This window comes from Sorex fumeus, unplaced genomic scaffold, assembly GCF_029834395.1.
Source record: "Sorex fumeus unplaced genomic scaffold, SorFum_2.1 ptg000063l, whole genome shotgun sequence".
NCBI lineage: Eukaryota > Metazoa > Chordata > Mammalia > Eulipotyphla > Soricidae > Sorex > Sorex fumeus.
The window spans coordinates 86,304,409-86,315,724 of record NW_026606120.1 but is presented as its reverse complement, the minus strand read 5'-3'; positions in this window follow the sequence as shown (position 1 = coordinate 86,315,724).

The window sequence follows — 11,316 nt, the reverse complement described above, 5'->3', positions numbered from 1 at the left end:
AACATCTCTGTATGCAACAGTTATGTGTACCTAGTTCAATAACTCAACATGACAAATGACCTGGCACCTGAGTTGTGCAGGAGGAAGAGAGCAACATGGAACGCCTTCAAGAGCATTAAAGAAATAGCTAAGAGGACAAAGAACTTCCAGCTCCTGGCGCATTTCTTCAATCCCACTGTTTTTCCTGCATTAACATACGCCTCAGAGACCTTGGCCCTAAAAATCAGGATGAGATCGCTATTTGAGTCTCCCAAAGAGGAATTGAAAGAGCTATGCTTGGAGTATCACGCTTCACTCAAGTGGAGTTCTGACCTCCATCGATGACAGAGAATCAGGGATGCTGTCTTGTTTGCCAAGGCCTCGAAAATCAGATGGGCTAGACACATAATGCAATTTGGAGACACCACTGGACTAGAGCCATTACTGACTGGATTCCACAGGATATCAAAAGATCACGTGGCCACCTACCTACGAGATGGTCAGACTTCTTTGTCAAGACCCTAAACGATCAGTTTGAGGCTCTTTGTGTTTCTGGAGTGAGCAGACACCACTGGGCTACACTAGCACGCTACAGGGTCAAATGGAGATGTTACTGGCACCTGCTCGAGCAAATCAATGAGTAATGGGATGTCAGGTGATCAAGTGGTCAAGTGAAGTTTTATTGTGATATCATTAACATATAAATTATATACTTCTCAAAATGTCCATTGTGGGCATATACTGTTCATGTACATTATAGGAAGATTTTCTTCATTCAGTTAAAGCCTCCATCTGATATTCCTCGTGCTCATTTACTTATTTGGTAGAAACATTAAATTATGCTGCTTTTAGCAGATTTCAGTTATATAATATAATACTGTCAAGTATAACTACAATGCTTACTCATCCTCAGATTTTACTAATACTGCAGCTAATAGTTGGGTACCCTCTTACCAACTCCTCTCAACTTTTTCACCTCCATTTTTTGCTGTTTTTTTGTTTGTTTTTTTGTTTCTTTTGCTTTTTGGGCCACACCCAGCGATGCTTAGGGGTTGCTCCTGGCTTTGCACTCAGGAATTACTACTGGAGGTGCTTGGGGGACCATATGGTAACCCAGGTTGGATGTACAAGGCAAATGCCATTCCCCCAGTTCTATTGCTCCAACCCCTTCTCCATTTTTTTCTGTTCCTTAGTTTTATGATCTTACTTGGGAGTATTCATTTTAATGCTTTCAGATTCAAACCTTGCTGCTATCAGCTACTTATAATTTTCTTGCAAATGCTAAGTTGAAACCCAGTTCTTTCTGGAGAGATATTTTCTATAAAGTCTTTTTCTACAAAGTGTCTAAAGACTTTTTAGCAATTGCAGAGGTATCAGTATCTAAATATCTCTAGCACAGTGATCCAAATTTGCAGTGCTTTGTAAATGCATGCTGATAAAGGTGTATGACTGTGTTCCATTAAAAGTTTATTTACTGAAAAGTTCAGTTGATTTGACCCACAGGTTTGCTTATCCTATTTTAGGGGGTTGCCTTAAAATGTTTTCTTAGAAAGCTGGAAATTTGTAAGCCTTGCCTTTAACATCAATGGAGGGGAAAACATTATATTCACTGCACATTGACCAAGATCCCTGTACTTAAACCCCACCATAACAAATTGAAACTCAAAGAAGCCAAATGATTACAAGTGGCAATAGAGCTAATAAATATTTGAAGTAGGACTCTGAAATCATTTGTCAAATTCCAAATTTAAACTCTTAAAATTTACTGACTTCAAGTTATTGTCACAATTCAACAAATAAAGCAGAAATTAATTAGGCACAGCCACTTAAAAATGTCTTATAAAATCCGCAATCCCCTTGTGCTTAAGGAAATATGATATGCTTAGAAATGAATCAAGATCTAATAATATTCATGTATTGAGTATAAATGTGAGGTAAAATTTGCAATTGGACAGTAAATATTTAGAAATATTTTTCTCATCTATTAGAGAAACGTTTTCAGTGTATCACCATTTATTTCGGTTTATAGTTCTTTCTAGATTATAGAGCTTTGTAATTTAACATATTGAGAAAAGTTGTCACATTTCTAGTGTAAATTTCTTTTGTTCTCCTTTTATGTGAAAAGACTTTTCCCTTACCAAGATCAGAAAAAAGTGTCCACTAAAAGGTCATCTATTTTTTCTTTTTGGGTCACACCTGGTGATGCACAGAGGTTACTCCTGGCAGTGCTCAGGGGACCATTTGGGATGCTGGGAACCAAACTCAGTTCAGCTGCATGCAAAGCACACGCCCTACCCGCTGTGCTATCTCTCCAGCCCCAGAGCTCCTCTTGACTTACTCATTATTGTATTCTTTTATCTTGCCCACATGGCAAAGCCTGGCACGTTCCTCGTGGCATATTCAATATGCCAAACAGAGTAACAACAAGTCTCACAATGAAGATGTTACTGGGCCCACTCGAGCAAATCAATGAACAATGGGAGAACAATGCTTTATCAATGAAAAATTTATTCTGATCTACAGTATAAATAAAATTCAAACTAAGTTTTCTCCATTATAAGTATGTTTTTACTTGTAATTATTGCTTGAATAAACTATCCTTTGCAAAGGATGGAAAAGGCCTTTATCAAAATCTAAAAATTCAGGATTGGGGAGGTAGTCACAAGAGGGTGAGGTTTTGCCTAACAGGTGGTTGAAACCTATTCAGTACCAGGTACCACATCTGGATTTCTTAGCACCACTGGAACTGCTCTCTAAGCAGAGATCCAGGACTAAGACCTGAACATAAGTAGTGTGGCTCCCAAACCAAAGCAGACTGAAAATTCACGATTAAAATGATCAAAATTGGGCCATAGCGATAGTACAGTGGGTAGGGCATTTGCCTTGCATGCTGCCAACCCAGATTTGATCCCTGGCATCCCACACAGTTTCCCCATGCAGTGCCAGGAGTGATTCTTGAGCGTAGATCCAGGAGAAACCCCTGAGTATAGCTGGGTATGACCAAATAAAATAAAATACAATGATCAAAATCAATAATTCAAAGTTGAAAACTTTGAAGAAAGTGAAAATCTCATGTGCACTATTTGGAATCTTTTCCCTTGTTTTGACAATTATGCCCTTCCTTCCATAGCTTAAATATTTAACTTACTGTAGTAGTACAGCATTTAATCATCTTTTTTTCTTGTTTTTAATTTTCATTAGTGAAACACCATGAGGTACAGTTGTAGACTTACAAATTCTTTTCTTTTTTTAAGTTTTTTTAATTTTTATTTCTCTTAAATTTTTATTAGTGAAGCATCATGAGGTACACTTGTAGACTTATAAATTTGTGTATTTGGGTTTCAGTTGTACAATGATCTAGTACTCATCCCTCCACCAGTGCCCATTCTCACCACCATCAGTCCCAGTATCCCTCCCACCCCCCATCCCCATCCCACCCATGTGGCAGGGCATTCCCTTTTGTTCTCTCTCTCCTTTTGAGTGCTATGGTTCGCAAAAGAGACGTTGAGTGGCAATCTTGTTTGGTCTATAGTGTACTCTCATCATGCATTTCCCATCCTGAGAGGAACCTCCCAACACCCTTTACTTGGTGTTCCCTTCTCTATCTGAGCTGCTTTTTCCCCTAGCATGTGCAGCTGGCCTCCAAGCCATGGAGTGAAACTCCTGATTCTTATCTCAGCTATTCTTAGGTGTTAGTCTCCTATTTTGTTACTTTATTTTCCCCAGATGAATGCAATCTTTCTATGTCTGTCTCTCTCTTTCTGACTCATTTCACTTAGCATGATACTTTCCATGTAGTGCCACTTGTATGTAAATTTCATGACTTCATCTTTTCTAACAGCTGCACAGTACTCCATAGTGTAGATGTACCAAAGTTTCTTTAACCAGTCATCTGTTCTCGGGCACTCGGGTTTTTTCCAGATTTTGGCTATTGTGAACAGTGCAGCAATCAACATAGAAGTGCAGATGTCATTTCGACTGTACCTTTTTGCCTCTCTGGGGTATATCCCAGGAGTGGTATTGCTGGACCAAATGGGAGCTCAATTTCTAACTTTTTGAGCGTCCATACTGTTTTCCAAAAGGGCTTAATCATCTTTTTCTCCACTCAAAAATTCACTTACACTTTTCAATAGGTCTGTTTTACAAACTATCTTTTAGATTTGGCTTAAATTGCTTTCTTTGTTATAATATCTTTGACTTAGACAAGGGCCAATTGTTTCCACTATGATGTCAAGTTGAAGTTTTAAAGGTTTTATGCCCAGGACCTGAAGGAACACAACAAAAATGGTGAATGTGCTGCACATATTACAATGGCCACCATGTCCTGTGCCTTAAATTGTACTGAATGGCCTTCACTGGGCTCAGATTTCTTAACCCACCCACAGCCTGTGGTCACACGGCAACACTGAGCCAAATAAAATTCTTCATTTAACATGGCTGAACGTTATTTTCTTTAATATTTCTTTTTCATTTCTTCCTGCTAATATATAAGGACTATGAGACTATATCCATCTCCAGCATTGTGAATCATTGTAAAGCATTGTGAAGTTAAGATGGGGAGACTAAATTTAATTCTTGAAACTCCAAGTCATGTTTTTATATAGTTATTTTGCCACAAAGAAGGAGAGGTTCAAAAGCGAACATTCTTCCGACTTTTAAAATTCCAAATGACTGTGTAACTATTGCCTTTGGCCAACTAATAATATGCAGGGATAGGCAGTAAATTCAACATTGTCAGTTATTCGACTATTGTTCTCTTTTCCGCCACTGAAGTGGGATATATGTGGATTCCTCAATATCACTGCAGTTTGATTCAATTTGTTCTATAATTTTATACCGAACCAAAAAAAAATAGCCTTTTGCTATTTACGTTTGGATTAACACCCATGATTTAATTCATCCTTGACTGTAAACCTTGCTCTTTTTATTTCCTAGGTATTACTATTTTAGAATAAATTCTGCAAACCAAAATTCCTATGCTGATTTCTTTCTAATAAATTTTCATAATTTAGTTTTAACTTGGAAGAGTGCTTGAGTCTTAATAAAGGAATATCAATTCATTGATATTTATTATCATCACCTATAATCAGTTCTCTGAATGTCAAGTTCTCTTTTATCAATTCATCTGTTTTCTTGTTTTTTTCTGATATATTTTTTTCTTCTAGTGTTTACATTGGGCTGGACCAATAGCACAGCGGATAGAGCATTTGCCTTGCATGCAGCCGACCCGGGTTTGATTCCTTCATCTGTCTCGGAGAATCCAGCAAGCTACCTAGAGTATCACACCCGCATGGCAGAGCCTGGCAAGCTACCCGTGACATATTCAATATGCCAAAAACAGTAACAACAAGTCTCACAACGGAGATGTTACTGGAGCCCACTTGAGCAACTTGATGAACAACGGGACAACAGCGATACAGTACTACACTGCTTACATTATCATTTATTTATTTAGCTTGACTTAATGAATGCCTCTTTTAAATCATCCAGCTTATCTTTGTGTGTGTGTGTAAAATGCATTTGGATATAACATGTTCCTTTATCCGTGCATGTTAATGTAATGTTAGATTTATTGACTCTTCCTCACTAAAATGAAGTTAATCCAAGTTTATTTTCTATTACAAAGGTCAGTTCCTGATTTTTAAGGATATTATCTGGTAATTTAGAACATTCTGTTCTTTATTTTACATTATGCCACTGTTCTTGTGATATTTATATTTTTTGTAGTCTCATTTATTGTTTTGTCACTGCTTATTTGTCTTATTTCATTTCTGATTTGAGGACCACATCCAGCTGTGCTCTGAGCTTACCCTTGACTCTGTGCTCAAGGTTCCCTCTGGCAGTGTTTAAGGAACTCTAAGGAATACTCTTCAAACCTAGGTTGGGCACATATAAAGCAAGTGACTTGGCCTTGGTACTAATTCTCCAGCATCTCTTTGTTAATTTAAACGGTTTTGTGTTCCCCAACTGTAATGTTTTAAACTGACCACTTTTAAGAGTTTTACTTTTTATTCAATTAGCTGAAGAACATCTTCAATTGATGTCTTTAGGGAAAGCACATGAGTTCTTTCGCTTGACTTTATATATCTATGTAAATATATAGTTGCTTTATGATATAATTTATTAGCACTAGCCCATTTATTGAAAATTTAGTGATCATAAATCTATTCAAGTGTCTGATCTGAGGAAATTATATTAGAAAGGCAGCCTAATTTCTTCTTCCTTTATTGGTTAATGTATTTTATTTGTTGATATTGTTTCCTTCATCTTTAGATTTGTTTTTTATAGGGAAATCAGATATTGAATATTTCAATGAATTATTTTTTCTGTTGTACAGGCCCTTTATACATTCTCCAGAATCAGGTTAAGGATTTATCTATTTTATTACATAGTTATCTATCTATTTATCTAATATTTATCTATTTTATTATATAGTTATTATTACTTTCTGCTGAGTATTCTTGAGTCTATTCAGCTATCTCTACTGTTATAAATCCTCTACCTTCTGTAGCTCTTTCTTAACACATCCCTTTAAAGCTATCATTCACTAGGATTTTCTGGGATTTTCTGTAAATATGAATGGGTATGACAGAGAGGTCTTCTCATTACCACTTCATCAATGCAACGGGCGTCTAACAGTGACATTTTATCTCTGAAAGCTTGGGGAACCCGTCTTCTCGGGAACAGCTATCAATAAGCCCTGCTCTGTTCTGTTCGCCTTTACTCCCCGAACACCATATGTCTATGCCTGATACCCTTTCTGATGCTGTTGCCTGAAATATCACTGACAAGTTCTGCCTGATGGAGAAGGAACTTCATTGTCCTCCACACTTTCTGCCTGGAATATCTCTTTAACAGATTATTCCAGAGAAAGCCACTTGGAACAAGACTATGAATCCCAATCCCTGCCCCCTATCCACCCACCCTCCTTCTCCTACACTAAATCTCAATTCTTATCTTAACTATATGTTTCAGGCTTAATTGGAGTTTTATATGTTAAGAGGACTTTTTACAAAGATTCTTTTCATCTTATTCACCTGATGTTCTTTTTCAGAATATTTCTGACTCCTTATGCTAAAGAGGGTTTTTTTTAAAATAAATTAAATTATATGCCAGTTAATTGCAATAAACAACTGTTAATGCAAAGCCTGCTATGGGTTTTAATGTGTCACTATGTCACATGTTATTTCTGTTAGATGTTCAAGTGCATGACTTGAGTCAAGGACATTTTTGGTCCAGTACTGCTGGTGCTGATGAGACAGAGCTGCCTTTCATCCCCGATAATGCCTTTAGTTGAAGGACTCTACTACATGCTTCTCATCATTGGCTGCTTATCTGGAGCAGTTGTTAAGTGCAAATCTGGATGCCCCATTCACTTTGTAGAACATCAAGAACTATTTCAGGACCTGTGCAGTATGTAAGCATACAAACCCTTCTTCAGAGACTAACTTAACAAGTACTATAAAATAATTCCACTGAATTATTTTAAAATGTACTTTTAAAATGTAACTGTCAAAAACTATAAATAATATGTCTTAAAATATCATGTCAGTAAACCATACTATCAAAGTTCATTTTATCTATTTTTAGATTATTTTAATGCATGTTAGTTTTTAATTTTTTAGCATTTCAAATATTACATACACGGGTCTCATCGGTTGTAATCTATTGTTTATATTTTTAAATCATTTTTTAGTTTCTAGTTTTAATTTTTTTTAACTTTCAAAAAATTGTATACATGGCTTCCGTCTTTAGCTCACACTTTATTTTCATAAGAGGAGCACTGTGTGAGATAAATGTCAATTGCTGTGTCAAGGTCAGAACAGGAACGGGAGAAATTGAGAAGAAGGAAAGAGGGGCTGGAGGTATAGCACAGCAGGGAGGGCATTTTCCTTGCATGTGGCCAACCCCAGTTCAATTCCAAGCAGCCCGTATGGTCCCTCAAGCACCGCCAATAGTAATTCTTGAGTACAGAGCCAGTTGTAACCTCTGTTCATTGCTGGGTGTGACCCAAAAAGCAAAAAAATTAAAAAAAAAAGGAAGGAAATAAGGTCAATGATACTCTAAGTCAAGAGGGACCCAGAGGGCTATGTAGATAAAAAACTTCCTACTCTGGAACACAGAAAGCAAAACATGGACAAGTCTGGAGCAAGAGCAGTTATTTGGATGCTAGCGAGATAGTGCAAAGGTAAAAAGTGCTTGCCTTCCTTGGGTGCGGCTAAACTGAATTTGTTTGAGTCCCAGTACCATGTGCAGACAGGGCTAATACAAAGCACATTCTCAGAAGACAGGGAAAGAAAATAAAGAATTAGAAATAGGAGAAAAGCGATAATAGTAACAACTATGAACTTTAGGAAGTTCAGAGGGAAGGGTACAGTTAATATTAATGATAATAGGAATGTTTCTAAGTCTAAAAACAAGCTTCATTGTGAAAATGTCATTAATTAAAACAGTAATTAACAGATATATTGCAGTGAAATTTACATATATTGAAATTTACGTATATTAAATTTACATATAATCAATTTCATATTATAATGAAATTGATATGCTAAAAAAGTTATGGGAGAAAAACACATAACACACTGTAGCACTGTAGCACTGTCCTCCCATTGTTCATTGATTTGCTCAAGCGGGCCCCAGTAACGTCTCTACTGTGAGACTGGTTACTGTTTTTGGCATATCAAATACTCCACAGGGAGCTTGCCAGTCTCTGCCAAGTGGGCGGGATACTCTCAGTAGCTTGCCAGGCTCTCCTAGAGGGACAGAGGAATCAAATCTGGGTCAGCCGTGTGCGAGGCAAATGCCCTAACCACTGTGCTATCGCTCCAGCTCACATAACATACTAAGACTATGAAATTCAACTTCTCTGCAGATACGGAGTGGCCTTAGCAGATTGAGTGTTCCTAGAGTATCTCAGGCACAAGAGCAAGAACAGCTTGAGAATGACAGTTTTGCATGAGGTATCGTGAATATTAGTCCAGAGGAGAGAGAATGAAACAAAGTCTGATGGGGGAGGTATTCAAGGGAGATTGCTGCATTGGTAGGCACAGCATATAATTACTGGAGTGCTAAAATTTGAGCCTGAATACAAGGCAAAAATTAAGACAGGCATTTGATAAGTTTTTGGAACATTGTAAAACAGAAAAAAGGTGTAAGGAGAATTAGGCAGATATAAAACTAAGTGTAGAAACTTTAAAAAAGTATAATGGAGCCTGTAAATTCTAGCTATACTATATTTCCAATTATAGTGACAGAGTCATTCCCAAATTGTGATATAATGTAGAAATAATGGAAAATAAAAAATATGGGTTAGTACAAAAATGAAACCAAAACTTTATCTACTAATAGAGGATGTGATAATGTCTAGAATGGCTGAATATGCATTGATGTCAATTAAAACTTCATATAAATACATTACTGTTTACTATTCGATCTGAGCGATAGCACAGCGGTAGGGCGTTTGCCTTACAAGCGGCCAACATGGCTGACCCGAGTTCGATTCCTCCGCCCCTCTCTGAGAGCCCGGCAAGCTACCGAGAGTATTCGATATGCCAGACACAGTAACAGTAACTGTTTACTATAACTATAAGAATATAACACCAAGCTCCCAGAAGAGAACAAAGCAGAGTCTTCTACCCCCGTGCCTGACTGTCCTCACAAGGGACCGACAGCTGAAGGCCTCCGGGACCCAGCCAAAGCCATGCTGAGACCACTCTCCACACGCTTGGATGAGCCTCACGCACAAAGGAACCGGCAGAGGAACCTAGATGTGTGAGACCTGGGGCTGAGATCTCCAAGCCTGCACAGTTCGGGACTGGGCCTTTCAGTAGCTAGACAGTTAAACCCACCAATTGCCATGTAACTCCATCAATGGCCAGGATCCAGAAACTATAACACCAAGTTCCCGGAAGTGACTTTTTATTCTCTAATTCTCGCTCTTAGAGAACCTGGCAGGCTACTGAGAGTATCAGATCAGCACATATGCCTGAATAGGAACACCTGTAAAGTTCATTTGTGTTTTCAGGCTACCAGGAATATTCCACCCACACGGCAGAGCCTGGCAAGCTAAAGTGTATTTGATATGCCAAATCCAGTAAATACAATGGATCTCATTCCTCTGACCCTGAATACGGCAGCGTTGAGAAGAATGTAGAAGGAGAGGTTGATAAAATCTCAAGGCCAAACTAGGCTGCCAAAACAAAGAAAGACAAAAATGACTGTCTGTACTTTCAATGCATGTATGCTGTCATCTGATGCATCCATCGAGGACCTCATGGTACAAGCATGAAAGATCAAGTACTACATCATTGGTCTGACCGAGACAAGAAGGCATCAATCACATCACGCCATTTTTGACACTGGAGAAAAACTGTGCCTTGTAACATGCGACAAAAGAGGCATCGGTGGTGTTGGTGTCCTTGTCAACACAAACTTAGCCATGAGCATTGATTCATTCGAATGCCTAACAACCCAAATTGGATGATTACACTTGAATAGATTGGCTCACTGCTGGCAGTTTCTATCTTTGTTGTCTACGCACCAACATCCAATTATGGTGAAGGAGAAATTGAGAAGTTCTACATGGAGCTGGAGAAGTTCTATAAAGAAGACCATACCTTCTACAAGATCATTGTCGGTGATTTTAATACCAAGATAGGACCAAGAAGATCAGCCAAAGAACTCCACATCAGGACCCATGGCCTAGAATGGAACAAACAGGGTGAGAGACTGTCTGAGTTCATCATGTTGACCAAGACCATCCATGGTAACTCACAGTTCCAGAAGGCCGAATTTAAACATTGAACACAGGAGTCTCCCGGTGAATGGTTCCACAACGAAATTGACCACATCATATTCAATTGATGGTTTTGCCTGACTAATGTTGCTATTATCCCAAAATTCCAAACGTGATTGGACCACCATCTCCTTTCTGCAAAATTCTACTTCACAAAGCAGGGAGAAAGAAATGCCAAGTTTAAGAAGAGAACTCCCAGAACGACCAACAACTGGAAGCTCTTTGGCTCTGTTGCAGCAACATGGGAAGATGCCACCGTTGACAACATTGACGAGGAATATGATCCACTGGTTCAGCACCTCTATAATTGTGCGAGGAACACCAAGCAAGAGACACCCACAAAATAAACGCCTGTCTTTGAAAACTCTTGAGCTTATTCGTCAATGTGGCTTGGCACAAGCCTCAGGGAACTGCAAGCAAATGTCCGCACTCACAAAACAGTGCAAAGATGCGATCAAGGAAGACCTCAAAGAGAGAAGAGCAGCTGTGCTGGCAGATGAGGCAGAAGCCAGGAAAAACATTCATAATGCCCGCCTGTC